This window comes from Rhinopithecus bieti, unplaced genomic scaffold, assembly GCF_001698545.2.
Source record: "Rhinopithecus bieti isolate Rb0 unplaced genomic scaffold, ASM169854v2 scaffold_5569, whole genome shotgun sequence".
NCBI lineage: Eukaryota > Metazoa > Chordata > Mammalia > Primates > Cercopithecidae > Rhinopithecus > Rhinopithecus bieti.
The window spans coordinates 445,808-461,122 of record NW_016804856.1 but is presented as its reverse complement, the minus strand read 5'-3'; the positions used below and the strand labels follow the sequence as shown (position 1 = coordinate 461,122).

Sequence of the window (15,315 nt, the reverse complement as noted above, 5' to 3'; positions counted from 1 at the left end):
TATACATGCATACGTGCACAAATCTAGGGCTTGTGTATGTATGCATACACAAGAAAAGAACATGATCTTTTTACATGTTCAGTAAAGTATAGGATGAATGAATTTATGCTTTAAATAATGCTTATGTCACACATCAGCCTCATCATCCATACTCTGCATACTCAATTGGAAACAGAAATGAGATCAACGTTTCTGCATAGTCTTACTCATTCTGAGGTTTTGCTAAGTCATGCTTTGTCTAAGTAGCAAAACTAGATAGTATTTGTGATATAGAACATTTGAGACTTCCTCAAATTCTTAAGTTAGTTTGGAGACTATGCTTTTTTCTCTTTTAGTAGTTTATCATTTCAACATTTAATCCTTAAGAGATTTCATTTTCTTACCCCTCTATATTCAAAAAGTTCATTCAATAATAATTAATTATAATCTACTGTAGAAAATATTTAAAATACGTAGATCTATGTTTTCCAACTATTTGAAACATAGATTACAATATATGTGTATACCTACTTTATAAATATATAGCAATCACCTAAATTTGAAATGAAATTTTATCATTAATAAACATTAGTTGTGTATGTTCTGTGAACTCTCAATTATAAACCAGTTGAGGTAAACAAAAGGGCCATTAATAAGTTTAAGATATAAAATCACTAATCTGTCATGTTGGACATTTGGTTTGAGTTATTTGAGGTCAAGAACCTTTTTTTCTTTTTTGCAAATCTCCATTGCTATAGTTCCTAACACAATACTAAGCGTATACTATTAATAAATATTTCATAGATTTTTGAGTGAAGTATGACTTTGCTACTTTTCTTATCAGTAGAAGGATAATGGTAGGTGGAGAGTTCTGAGAAGGTGATACACCAGACTTAATGTTTATGCATATTAACCACATGAAAATAACGAGTATTAGCCTTCATGTCCAATTTTCTAGCCCCAAATATCTAGAAATGTGTAGTGATTGGTGAAATCACTTTATTAAATTATTCAGCCATTGCATAATGATGTCAATATGTTAATACTTATAAAGTTTATTTGGAAGCCTTATAAGATACAAAGTTAAACACTATCATACCAATGTTTTTGTTTTTTGAAAGACAAGACACAAATACACATACCCAATTAAATAAATTTGAGAATATAAGAACAAAGTGCCAAATGTTATGAGATTCTTGGAAATTTTAAATTTTTAATATGTTAATGTTTCATTTCATACTGTGGAGTATGTTTTGAATTGTATACCAGACAAAGCTAACATAATTACAGAACTCTTGAAAAATAGGCACAGGAGTCAAATAAGTTAACAATATCATTTCTTATTACTTATAAAGCTATTTGGAGAACATGGCTAAATATTGTGGTCCAGTGGGCCAGCCTACACTTGAACAAATAGACTTATTTTGTCTTTGGTGTATGCGAAAAATCACAGGCAACATTCTCTTTCTCTCTCTCTTTTTTCCTCTTCCTCCTCTTCCTCTCTTTTACATACGTACAAACAGACACCTGGGGAGACAAGCTGTGTGTAACTGGCAGAATGTATGCCCCCGTAGGCAGACAAATCTAAAGCAAAGGGGGGTGGTCCAAGCATATTGATGCTTTCTCCTAAATGTATTGGACAGGTATATCACTCCTCCTTCCCTGGAGATGAGTGAGTGATGAAGATGGAGAAAGGCTAAAGATACTACTCTAATGGAAGCTCTACCATAGGGAAATATGAAGAGTTAGGTATAAATGTCCCGTGTTAGGTTATTGTTCCTTAAAACTCTGTTTCTATGATTCAAATCTTCATTAAACAAACAAATACAAATGTTGGCGTGATTATTTAGTCATCTTTACCTAACATATTTTACAGATATTAAAGAGCTTGAATCCTGTTTAAGGGCTTTGTTCCTCCTATTTTCCTCTACTCTTATGGGTAGTTTATTAGAACAGAGAGCTGGAGCTACAGAGAGACAGAGAGACCAAGAGAGATAAAGAAACTGAGACAGAGAGAAAGAGACAGAAAGGAGAATATTTGCTTTCCTTTTTTCTCCCTAGTTTCTCTCAAGTTAATGCAACAAAACTCCTCACATATCACACTTTTTTGGTCACCATCTCATTGCACAAATGCTCAGCACATTGCCTAAAAGACGATAACACATTTTATTACTGCAGCTTATTTGGGGGAAGAAAACAAAACAATACCATCATAGGTCTTGTTTACAACAAATATGTATTGAGCTAAAAAGTATGCTAGTCTGTTTCTTTAATGAGCAATTAAGAAACCAATAAATGAATGCCGTGGTTCAGCTGGTCATAGGAACTAGCAGATGGTTTTAATTTTCAAGTATTCACCAATTAGGTGAGGGTGAGTAAGTCTGCAAGACAGGAGTTACCTGTTCTGCCAGTTCTATGTAATAAAATAAGGCTGGAACGTGGCAAGTAATGGAAAGCCGGGAGCACCTAAATCAGTAGTTCTTAATCCTGACAACATTATAATCACGTGGAAGTTCTTAACCCTGAATCAATAAGGAAGTCACTCCAGATAAATTGAACAGGATTTTTACCAGACCGTAGTACACATTCGGTAACCGTGAGTTATTATTATTACTAATTATTACATTGATTTTGCATCCATATACATGTATTTCTAACTACATAGTCCTCTCATGAAATCATGTGGACAACTTTGTTCTTAGTACTCAAGACATAGCATTTGACTGCCTTTTAATTCTTGTCGCCACACTCCAAAATGTTGTGAGTACTCATTTAGGAATTCAAATAATCATTGCAGAACCCAACAATAACAAGGAAAATTAAAGGACATTGCTTTCTCTAAAATGGGCAGAAGCCTCTTTATTTTATTCAGAACCATCTGTTAGAGTTTTGAGATCTGAGTTCAGCTCCACAGTTATGGAGTTTTTAACATGTGGTCCTGAATAAAATTATGTGTTCACTGTGTTTTCAGCAAATAATAATAGCTCACATTTATTGACGCTGATGGGAAACAAACAAACTTGGAAGGGAGGTGTTATTTAAATCTTTCTTTTCTAAGCAATTCATATGTCAGAGTTGACAATATATTTCACAGATTCCTAATGAGTTTTCCATTATGCCTGTAAGAAAGCTTTCAATTGTAGTAACTTTATGTATTGTATTATAAGTCTGGAACAGGGCTGGTGAACTGTTTCTATAAGAAGAAGATAGTCAATATTTTAGACTTTACATGCCATATGACTTCTGTTGCAACTATTCAACTCTGTTTTGTAGTACAAGAGCACAGCTACAGACAATAAATAAACAAATGGGCATGGCTGTGTTTCAGAAAAACTTTATACAAAAACAGGCAATGGGTTGGATTTGGCCTGCAGGCTATAGTTTACAGACTCCTAGTCTAGAATATACTTTGTTTCTGTTTTTAACATCGGAACACTTTTGGGGCTCTCCAAAGAATGGACAATGTCTATTTTGTAATTTATTTATTTATTTATTTATTTTAGACAGAGTCTCGCTGTGTTGCCCAGGCTGGAGCGCAATGGTGTGATCTCGGCTCACTGCAACCTCTGCCTCCTGGGTTCAAGCGATTCTCCTGCCTCAGCCTCCTGAGTAGCTGGGATTACAGGCACCCACCACCACGTCCAGCTAATTTTTGTACTTTAAGTAGAAATGGGGTTTCGTCATGTTAGCCAGGCTGGTCTGGAACTCCTGACCTCATGATCCGCCCGCCTCAGCCTCCCAAAGTACATTTATAACTGTAACATCTGCATAATCTGTGAGTCTACTTTGCTTTGCTTTTTGTCTGTCATATCTCCTGGCCACTTTTCATATCCAGTAATATTTTATTGAATGTCAGACATTGCATAAAATAAAAATATGATCTTCAAATCATACTGGCTAATGTATCCCAGAAAATATCCTTCCTTTCCTTAGCTATTCAAATACAGTGAGGAGTTGATACTTTAATTCAATCAGAAATTGATCTGGGTCAGGGCTATTTTGCACTTTTAATAGACTCCATCTACTTAGGCTACCTTTCTCCATGATGTTTCTAGAGCCTACATGTGCCCATCCCATCAGCTCTGAGAGACCGAGGGAGATTCAGCTCAGCCTTCAGAAGTTGCTACTTCCATGTTCTAGCTTTCTGCCCAAGCAACTTCAAATCTGTCAGCTGTCTTGAGGGTGAGGCCAACTGGGTGCTTAACACTGGACTCTTCCCTCAGTTCCCAAAGCTCTTAAAGGAAAGGGAAAATTGGAGTTCTGCATTTAATAATTTTTCATCCTATCTTCTCAGCTTTTTACACAGGTCAAAAGCTCAGCAAATGTCTCATGAGAAAAAAAAAAAAAATCTGAGCAGGATTTTTAGGGCCCCTGAAATTTTCACTGTACTTTTCCATCTCTGGCCAACCAAATTACATTAATTTCTCTTTCTACCCCAGAGGTAATCTGCCTGACCCATGCTCGACCCTCAGTTCTTACCCAGAATTGACAAATTTTCACAAGAGAAAAAAAAATGAGTGAAATATTTGGCTCACCTCAGAAAAGATCTCTACTTTCTGGCAATTTGGTTCATCTCATTCTCACTACTTACATAGCTCTCTGATGTCCTTGAAAGTGTCATTTTTGTAATTTATGTGAGCTTTTCTAGTTGATGACAAAAATCACTGGTCTTACATAAGTGAGACATTATCCCAAACCGGTAGATTTAAATTGTATTATAAAAAAGAAAAATAATCTTTAGTCACACATGATTGTGTTCCCTTTGAAATTTTAAGGAAGCCTATGAGATATATATATATATCTCCTATACATATACATACATATGCAAACATATACATATACAAACTCTCCTTGGCTTTTGTTAATATAATCAGTAATAAATTATAAGGTTAAGAATAGAAAAAATAGTATATCTGTTAGAGATATTTCATGTATATATGTATATATATGAGACATCTCTAATAGAATATTAGATATGTCTAATATACATATTAGGAATATGTATATGAATATATACATATATATTTCATATATACATATATAATATGAAATATGTATACACATATATACATATTATATACATATATATGTATATTTCATATATGTATATATATGAAGTATCTCTAATAGATATGCTATTTTTTAGTATATCTAGATATACTATTTTTTCTATTTTTAACCTTATAACTTATTACTGATTATATCAACAAAAGCCAAGGAGAGTGTTAAGCTTCTCCCAAAGTATGCTTTTAGTGTGACTTGGAGGATAAATGTTAGAGTCAGTTTTAGGCATTGAAACTTTTTGAAGTGTGTATGGCCATACAACACTGAGTGGGCCCGATCTTGTCTGAAACTTTTTGAAGTGAAACTTATTTATAGGATGGAATATAATTGTATAGTATATTGTATATATATAGTATTTATAATTGTATAGTATAATGGTAATCAAATATAATTATATAGAGAAGTATATTCAGACTAATACCAATGGGAAAAAAATTACAAAAGAAACTATACTGCGTTATTCAATCATTTATCCATTCATCTACCCATTAATTCATTATAAAAATAATCATTGACCTTTAACTATGTTCCAAGTAGAGCTCAAGGACCTGGGGAAGCAACTTGAATGTAATACACAATAAATTCAATATAAATATAAATAGACAGGAGATGAGATTAAAAATAACTTCAAATTTTTATATGTTAAAGGAAATTAGCAGGGTGCCAACATACAGAATAATGTTTGGAAACGACTTGAGATAAAAAACAAACAAACAAACAAACAAACAATGAGGTCTCTCTATTTCTTCTTAGAAATAACATTTAATACTGTGACCTGAAAGATGAGATGAATGCATGAGATGAACATGTAAAGGGTGGAGAGAATGACTATGTCAGGAAATGATAGCACATTCCATGTAGTGAAAATGACACACGGAAATACCTTGAGGTCTTTAAGAAAGCAAAAAGATCTACTGGCCAGAGCTAGTAAGCAGGAAGAGAGTATCATGAGATGAGACTGGAGAGCTGTGCCTTAAGGCCTTTGCTAGGAGTTTGGATTTAATAATAAGTGCAATGGCAATGCATTGAGAAGAGGGATGGTTTGATGAAATCTAATTAAAGAGGGTCATATGAGGTTTCTATGGAGGATAGACCATAGGGTGGCAGGACTGGAAGCTTTGAAACCTGCTGCAGTAATCCAGACAAGAGATGATGGTGTCTTTTATTAAGGTTAGTAATCACATTTGGCTGGTTATAATGTCATTTTTCTGAGGCAGGGAAGGCAGGACCACGAGAAATAATTTGGGACACATCAGGTTGGGGGTTGTCAAAGGTTGTTTCTATTAAATCTGGAGAATGTAATTGGATATGGGAGTCGGAAACTCAGATTCTAATTTCTGGACAGGAAATAATTTTGGAAGTCATCAACACAAAGAACAGGAGATTAGGAAGTAAAAAAGGTTGTGTATTCATCCCTTTCTAAATTTTGATAATGAATGAGAGCAGAAGAATAGGGTAGTAGTTAGGAGGATATGTAAGGCCAAAAAAGGGTTTTGTATTATTTTGTTTTGTTTTAAATGAGAAATATTATAACATTTTTATATGTTAAAAGAAATTATCCAGTAAAATTTAGAAGAGAAACATGAAAATTCAAGAAAACCCAACAAGGCAAAAGAAATGTTAGCCATAGCAAATGTCAAAAAACTGATTTTGGTAGGAGAAAAGATACTTTCTCCATTATAACCAGAGGAAAGCAGATGGGAAAGATGAATACAGTGAAAAGAGCTTAGTGGGTTTTGTGTGGGAGAGATTATGGGGTTTTCATCTGATGGATTCTTTTTTCTCCATTTAGTATAAGGCAGGATCATTAGCTAAGAGTGAGGATTTAGGAGGAAATATGTGTCTTTTCAAGAGAGATGAAAAGATATAAAACAGTAATTTCCAGAAGGTTGAAAATAAGCCCATTAGAGAAATATAATAGGATTAGCAGGCTGCATTGCATACAACCTGAAGTCTGAAATACAGAATTTAGAGTATAGCTGTCAGTTTGGTTATGATTTTTCTGCAACAAAGTTGAGCTACTTGTATGCAGGTGCAGGGAAGGAATTTGTTAAAGCCTTGCTATTCAGAATGTTTTCTGAGGACCAGAGGTATCAGCAGCACCTGAGAGCTTGTTAGAAATGTAGCATCTCAGACTCTGCCCCAGACCTACTTTATCAGAATCAGCAACTTTGAAAAGTGCTCTTTGTAATTCACTGCACATTAAAGTTTGAGAAGCACTGTGGTAGGTTTTATCCAGCGTTGATATTTTGATGAATGAATCCATTGGCACTAGAGAGAGGCAAAGAAGTAAAATGACAATTAGTTAGCATCATACCATCACAAAACATATCATATTAGATGATACCTGATTTTCCTTTTCTGGGCATATGGGAGGATTGTACTTCCTCACCCCCTTGATGTTAGGTACCTGTGTGGCTAGTTCTGGTCAATTGGTTGTGCATGGAGGTGACCATTGCCATTTCAGGCCTGAGAGTGTCATTCATTGCCATTGCAAGGTCTTTTATCCTCCATCATCTCAAGCCCTTGAAGGACTATAATAAACAGAGCCTCCCTGATGATGTGGGTTGCATATGCAGTGTGATAAATATTTGTTTGTTGCTTTCAGGTACTGAGATTTTGAAGTAGTTAGCACAGCATAATCTATGCTGTTCTGACTGATATACAATCCCTAGAACCAGAAGAGTCAAGTAATGGAAATAGAATTGAGAAACCCATAGAGAAACATCATGTTACTTAGTGCTCTGCTTCAGATTGGGGAAGGTTCCTAAAAGCTTGGGCGCCAGTCTGTGGCCACTATACTGTTTTAAGCTCATAGAGCATGCTCTAGTTCCAGCTGCTGGCTCAAAATATTTATGAGAACATCTAGATTTGTTTGATGTTTAGACAGCAAGTCTCACCTGCATATGTCCTTTGCTCAGGAATGCAGTTTTGTCAAATTCTAGCCAAAAACTCTGAAATTAAAGCTATCCATTGTTTATATTGGGTAGGCAAATTTACTATGCTCTCATTCTTATTTTGGAAACTTCAGGTTTTACAGGAAAATATGCACAGTAAATACCAGACTCAGTTTTCTCCATGGCTCAATTTATTCCCATAACAATGATTTACAGTTCTCAAATCCATGCCGTCCAATCTCTTACTTCAGAGATTCCTCAGACAAGAAACTGGGATATCCAAAGCACTTTTGGCCAAATGCTGTTCAACCCACAATTCTGAGTTCTGTGTGATACATACATGATTTATGCAATGAAATTCTGGACCAAATCTGCCCTATCATATTGTCTCCAGACAATGATTTTATTTTCAGACTTGATCTTTTCACTTGAGGGCAACCCTGAGATGAACACAAACTCTTCATATCAAACATAGGGAAACTTAAGAAATATTCATTTACCAGAACTAAGGGTATATCTTCTTTTTCATCTAGAATAATCTCTATATTTCATGGAGACTTCAGGTAGATTTGTAAATAATCAAATATCATTTTCCAATGAGTGACTTTAGTCTTAGGAAATGACAAATTACGAACAAAATTAAAAGATGTATAGTTAGATTGTTGCTTTATGAAAAAGCTCTATGTATAATTATCTTTTAATTGGAGCCACTTAGAACTGTGAAAGCCTTTAATACACCTTACAGATGGACTGTAGGAGTTGATGCTGAAAATAATATATAAATATATGACGTTTGAAATGTGTCATTTGCACAGAGCAACTATGATCAACCTTTTTTTAAGATTCACACAATAGCGGCAACTGTGGCTGGCAGTGGGAGGCTTGAAAAGAAAAGAATAAGGTTATTTCAGAAACACACCTACTCTTTAAACCGTGACCCTCTCCACATCTTTCTATATAAAGAACAAGGAGGCTTTAGTCTAGAACTCTGAAGAGCAACTATTTTTAGACTCATTTTTCCCCCTTCACTGTTGATCTTCTCAATAGTAGTAAATATGAATGACACAGAAACTTTCAAGGCTTGTTCTTTGGAGCAATAATGCTCACAGTGTTGCAAAGTGAGCAAGCATAATTGCTGGTAATTATAATTTTAAAAGGAAATATGAAAATTAAAAAAAAACCTTTCTGAATTATTTCCATGATTTAATCACAATAATCAAAACACACTACCCAAAGGAAATGGAGTCTTTAAGATATCCTTAGGTTTTTATTCAACATCTACTTGAATAAATCTACCTACAAAATCTTCTATAGGCACTGGTAAATGGCTTTAGAAATGCTTACACATTATATTCCAAAATAACAACTACTACTCAAATAATTTTCAATACCTCAGGAGTCCAGTGAGTTGCTTCATGTCTTTTGTTTCTTCATACGAAAAATATTGAATTTCTCCTTAACACAAACGTGGTTGATAATGATTTTTAAATATTCTGAAAATATTAAACATATGAACACACTTAAATATTGTCAAAATAAGCATTTTGACAATTTCTAATGAAAGCACCATATAAAACCTGAGTGAAGCATATAGTATTAGCTAAGCACATGGACTACGGATCAGACTGCCTGGGCTCAAATCTCCATAGTCACTACTTAGGAGCTATGCAATCCTGGAGAATGCAGTTAACCTTACTAAGTCTCCACTCCTTCATCTGTAAATGCGAATCATTATGGCACCTCCAAGGATTGTTTTAAAGCTCAAGTGAGGTACCCCTTTAAAACATGTAATCCCATGCTCGCTATATAGTCAGAATGATATATTATTGTTGTTATTATTTTCTAAAGGTACCAAGTATATAACTGTAGATTTCTAAAGTTTCTGAATTCATTTGGCTACTTATATTAATTGGATATAGTTTACAAGACAATTCTGTCAGGAAATGTAAAAGTTCTCCAATTATTACATATTTCTTTGTTTTGAATAATTATGGACTACTGCTTTTACCTTGCCAACATTTGTGGATTACAGTTGCTGAAAGTAAAATAAAATCCTCCTGTAGTTTTAGTTCAATTCAGCAAGCCCTTTGAACAGGTACTTTTGTGTGCCACATAGTATTTTAGAGATTATAGGGGAAACAAAGATGAAGAAGAAACTACAGGCTCTTTAGGAGTTTATGTTCTCGTGGAATGGATAAGATAACAGGACAAACACTATAGTGATATAAGATATGCAAGATTACTTCTGTGAGCCTGAAAATAGAGATCATATCATGATTGCAGTTATCCAAAAAGAATTCGTGAAGGAGAAAAGAGAGAGAACAATTTAAGGAGCGGATTTTGGGAGAGCATTTAAAGTAATATAATAGCATGAGTCAGGGAGCAAAGACAGAATCCATGATTATTGCAGGGAGAAATGGTGAGAAGTTTAAACAGATTGTTACTAGGGTACCTGTAGTAGTCATAATAAAGTAGTGGGGTGAACCAAGCTGACCATTATAGATCATAATGACTTCTGCATAAACTATAGGAAGTATATATTTTCAAATATTGACTTATAACTTCTCTCAAAAGAAAGACCTAGGAATCCTGTGGTATTGGAAATTAACGCAGGAGGATATCAAAGCCAGAACTATAGGAAAAAGCTATTGGAATGTTAGATCATACATAAGCCCTGGGTGCTAGGAGCTGAGGTCCTAAAGCCTTCGTGAGGATGCTAACAACACTTCTCACACAAGCAGTGATGCCCTTCCAAGCCTCTATCAATGACCCAGCACTGTATTGCTGCTCCAGCCTCATGAAGTAGAAAAACCTTATGCATTCTCAGGCCTGCAATATGTCTAAGAAATTTGTAATTCATGCAGAGTTTCTTGGAGAAGAAGAAATTTCCTTTCAGAAATGGAAACTCCTAGTCTGAACCAAGAACAGATGGAATTAACATGAAAATTTGCATAAATTGATTCAGGACCAATGAACTGCCTGAAGGTTCCACTCCCAGAGAAATGCACTCAAAAGCATCTCTAACAACTGTTTCACAAACCAGGCACTTGGGGCTCCCAAAAGATAAATATATCCCACTGAATATAAGTTTACAATAATTATAAATATCACGAAGCAAAACATTATGAGGAAGAATCAGCAAATGCAGGAATCAAGAGACTTAGCAAAACAAATTTAAAAGAATAGAAAATATTTTAAAAACTATAATATATTGTTTAAAATCATTAAGATGTGAAAGAACAGAAATCACAGTTAAATAATTAAAGAATATGAAAAACTTTAAACAGAACTTCTATAAGTAAAATATTGTCATTGAAATTAATGAATAGAATAAATAACCAATTAGATTCAGTTGAAGAAAGAATTAACCTTCTGGAAGTTAAGTACTGAAGACCTATACTAGGATCCATCTCATGTCTATAGGAAAAGGATGGAGCAGAGAAACACTGCATAAGCTAGTATTAGAGAAACTGGATCTTGAATTTAGGAGAAGAAGAAACAGTTTTTGAATGTCCACCTTTAACCTCTATTTTCATATTAACCCATCATAATAACAATGTGATTATTTTCTCCTTTTTACATATAAATCATCCTAGGAGAGATTTAAATACTTTTTCCAATGGTTCTTTGTAATACGTAGTAGAACCACAATTTAAATCTAGGTTTTATGATTACAACTGCTGCACAAACATGACATACTAGCAAGATTTCCAGAAAGCATACTTTGTAGGTAACTGGAAATTTTAATTTACAACTTAAAAAGTTGTTGGGCTCAAACCAAATTTTGTACCTCTGATATTGATTTTGAAGAGAACTGGGGAGAAGACAGCGGTTGAAAGGAAGTAGCAATAAGAGAAGTTGGTATTTAAATAAGATATATGATATCAGGCCATTTTTTTTTTGAGAGAGAGAAATATTGAAGAAGGGATTGGATGGGATTTAAAATCTTAGGAATAACCCTATAATTAAACCATAGAGACAACAACAAAGGAGGAGAAGTAGAATGCAAATAAAGGACGGTTTGAAAGAGAGAGGAGGTAAGATGAGCAAATCCATTGATTCTCAACTTCATAATCCAGAAAGAAAAAATGGAAAACAATCTAGCAGATAAACTTGGACATGTCATTCTAGGAAATAGGTGGTGAAAGGGTAGACATAAGGAAAAAAAAAAAAAAGAGAGCTCTTCACAGTATGTACGTGTTGTGGATAGAAGATCAAGAACTAGGAAATTGTCTTTCAACTAAATACATTCTGGACAGAAACATATCTTATTCAAACATTCTTTATACCCTGTATAAAGGCAATGAATAGTCTCACCACTGTGTGAAAATATTACAAGGTATTTGTCCCGAGTGCTTTTCACTGACAATGCCAGGAAGGATGCTAATCAGTGTCAATTGTTAGAGCTGGTGTTGTCATCTGGGCACCTGTTTGCTAAGAGCTGGACTGACAACAACTCATTCTACATAAGCCTTCCAAGCAGCTGTCAGATGGCAATGACGTTAATTTACTACTGACTTGGGCCAGATTTGATGCTGACCCAGACGTGACAAATTGGCTTTCATATTAGTTGAACCATCCAGTGCCTTTTGTAACTATTTTTAATGCAAAAAAGCATGTCTAAATGTTTTATTTCTCAAGATTCAATTCTATGTTGTGATGTTTTTGTTTGAGGAGAAGCATACATTAGATCTGTACAGGTTAAATCCCTCACAGGCACAGGTATGGGTTGCCAAAATAATAGAGAAAGGGCTGATTTGAGGCAGTCAGACATTAATTATTTACCGTGGCAACCATTGCTACATTCTATTCCTAATGGAGAACAATTTAATCTTCTGCAGCTTTGAGTATCACAGCTGTGATTTGCATTGCCAGTGCAAAACTGAGGACTGAATTTTATGACTTTTTTTAGGTTAGACTCTATTAGCTTCATTTCTCTTCAAAACCTTCCTCATACTTCATGTATATCCTGAGACATGCCTGTACCTAATGTCATTGAGGAAGAGCAAAAGGACAAGTGCAGCTAGAGCACCAGACCTTTTTCAGCTCAGAAGCAGCACTACCTCTTTAAGTTACATAGTGTGTTTGTCTCATGCTATTTGTTACCAGTGTTTCCTATGGACTATGTCCATGAGTGAGTTACGTCTTTCAAGTGTGCCTAACTTAATCCTATGACCTAACAATGTAAGCATAGATGGAAGTTGATTCATTAACCCATTCATTCCTTTAACTCATTCATTCAGTATATTGAATAAACTTCTAGATAATGGGAATAAAATAATAAACAAAACCTCCTCCTTCAGAAAGCTTACATTAATATCTTAATGGCACAGGCAAAAAAATGAATAAACCAGGACATAGATGGCACAATGGCAGGTAAGGTTGAGCACGATGAAGTCTGACGAGATGATTGAGAATGACAAGGATTCCATTTTAGTTAGGAAGTCAGGTAAGACCTTTCTGAGAAGGTGACAAAAAGCATATGAATGCTTGTGGAAAGACTATTCAAGGTCCCCACCACCCACACCCGCCCTGCCCCCACTCCCGCAAAAAAAAAAAAAAGAAAAAAAAAAAAGCAAGACAAGGGCCCTGAGATATGCATGTACCTAATGTTATTGAGGAAGAGCAAAAAGACAAGTGTGACTAAAGCACAGCAAATGGCGGGGAAGGGGGAAGAAGTCCACAGGAACTAGAGCATGTAGGGCACACAGACCGTGGGAGAGCAATATGCTTTCCTGTATGCTCTAGCTTCTGCTAATTATCTTAGGCTTGTGTGGGTTTAATTGTGTTAAGAAAATGACTTTTAAAACATTTTTAATATATAGATCCATTTTTCAAATCTTAGAGGAGTCATGGTAAACTGAGTCTCCAGTGAACTCAATTACATGAGTAATAATAAGCTGCAAAGTTGAAACACAAACCTAGGCACCCCTGGCTCTAAAGCCCATTCCACTGTATTGTACCACAAAGGTGTACTTAGGGCATAAAAACTGAATTCACTGCAACAAAACTTTGCTATGCTGTTTGCTAAGACTGTGAATAAGGCAGGGAGCCTACCCTCAAGTGTCAGAAAGACTATTGGGACAGAAAAATATTTAAGCAAATAATTACCATTCTCTGTGATAAAAGTCATGTCTGTATAAGAGATAACAAGAGAAGGCTTTGATTAACTCTGTTTAGTTATTTAGAAGAAAAGAACTAAATATGAGTGGTTTTTAAACAAGATACCATGGAAGAAAAGAGAGTAGGATATCTATTGCAAAAATGTGAAGTCATGAAACACATGACCTGAATAGAAAATTACAAATAATTACCAGTATTTTAGAAGCAGGACTGGAGTTCAGCCTGGTGGTACAGCCTGGTACAAAGTAGAAACCAGCTGGCTTCTACTTTGAGGGTTCATGTCCTTCTTATTGCCCAGTGCTGTGTCTCTTTCATGAATAAATACGTGAATACCACTCCATTACCAAGCAATTAGCATTGACACTATAGAGATAGGCAAGAGCTGGATTACTGATGCCGTGTCAATCATTTGGGTTTTAGTCCACGGTTGATGGCAGCTACCAAAGAGAGATGAAAGGAAATGAAAGAAGAAAATAGGGAAAAGTAAAGTACCTAAATATGTTATGACTTTTAGCATAACACAATGGAAATAAAGTATGTCTCTGAAAATTTTATTTTACCAAAATTGTTTTAGACATCTTTACAGAAAAAGAAAAGGAAAATATCTGAGATTTCAACACTTTTTGAAATATAATACTTAGAAAATGTATACTTTTTTGATTAGTTCAGATTGACTGCCCTACTTTAAAAGATTTGTTGGCACAATTCTTGATGGGAAATTGATAGTTACGATTAATGTACTTTAATGTTTCTCTGGCCTGTTCGTTATTATTTCATGATTTTAAAGTCAATTTTATAACAATTTAGCAAAGAAAAGGTACAGATTAAACTTTCAGTAAACAAGTAAAAGTATAGTGGATTCTTGCTCTTTCTTTACCCTTTCTTACCTTACTATTCTTCCGCATTTTAAGATATTTTTCCTCCCTTGAATTGTACAACAAACAAATGTAAGAATTGGCAGCACATTTCTCTGGCCATCAAACTAGTTTAAGCTTTGCATTTTAATAGTTCATTCTTTGCTGAAGACCCAGCAGAGAGTTTTCATTGTTTTGCTGTTTGTTTTTTTTTTCTTTTAATAAAGCTAAAGCAATCTGGTTTTCAATCATGTCATAGTAAATCTCCAAAGTTTAAAGATATTTTAAGTAAAATTGTACTGCTAATAACTTTCTTTGCTGCTCTATAAAGATGTGTTCATTTTAAGAGGCAAGGCAAAAGTTAATAAGCTCAGCTTGTAAGTAAAATGGCTATTTTG

At 34.7% G+C, this 15,315-nt stretch overlaps 1 protein-coding gene across 1 annotated transcript in view; it reads left to right on the top strand.

Moving 5' to 3' along the window:
* Window positions 1–15,315, top strand: part of ADGRB3 (adhesion G protein-coupled receptor B3) — a 779,954-nt gene that overhangs the window by 347,529 nt on the left and 417,110 nt on the right.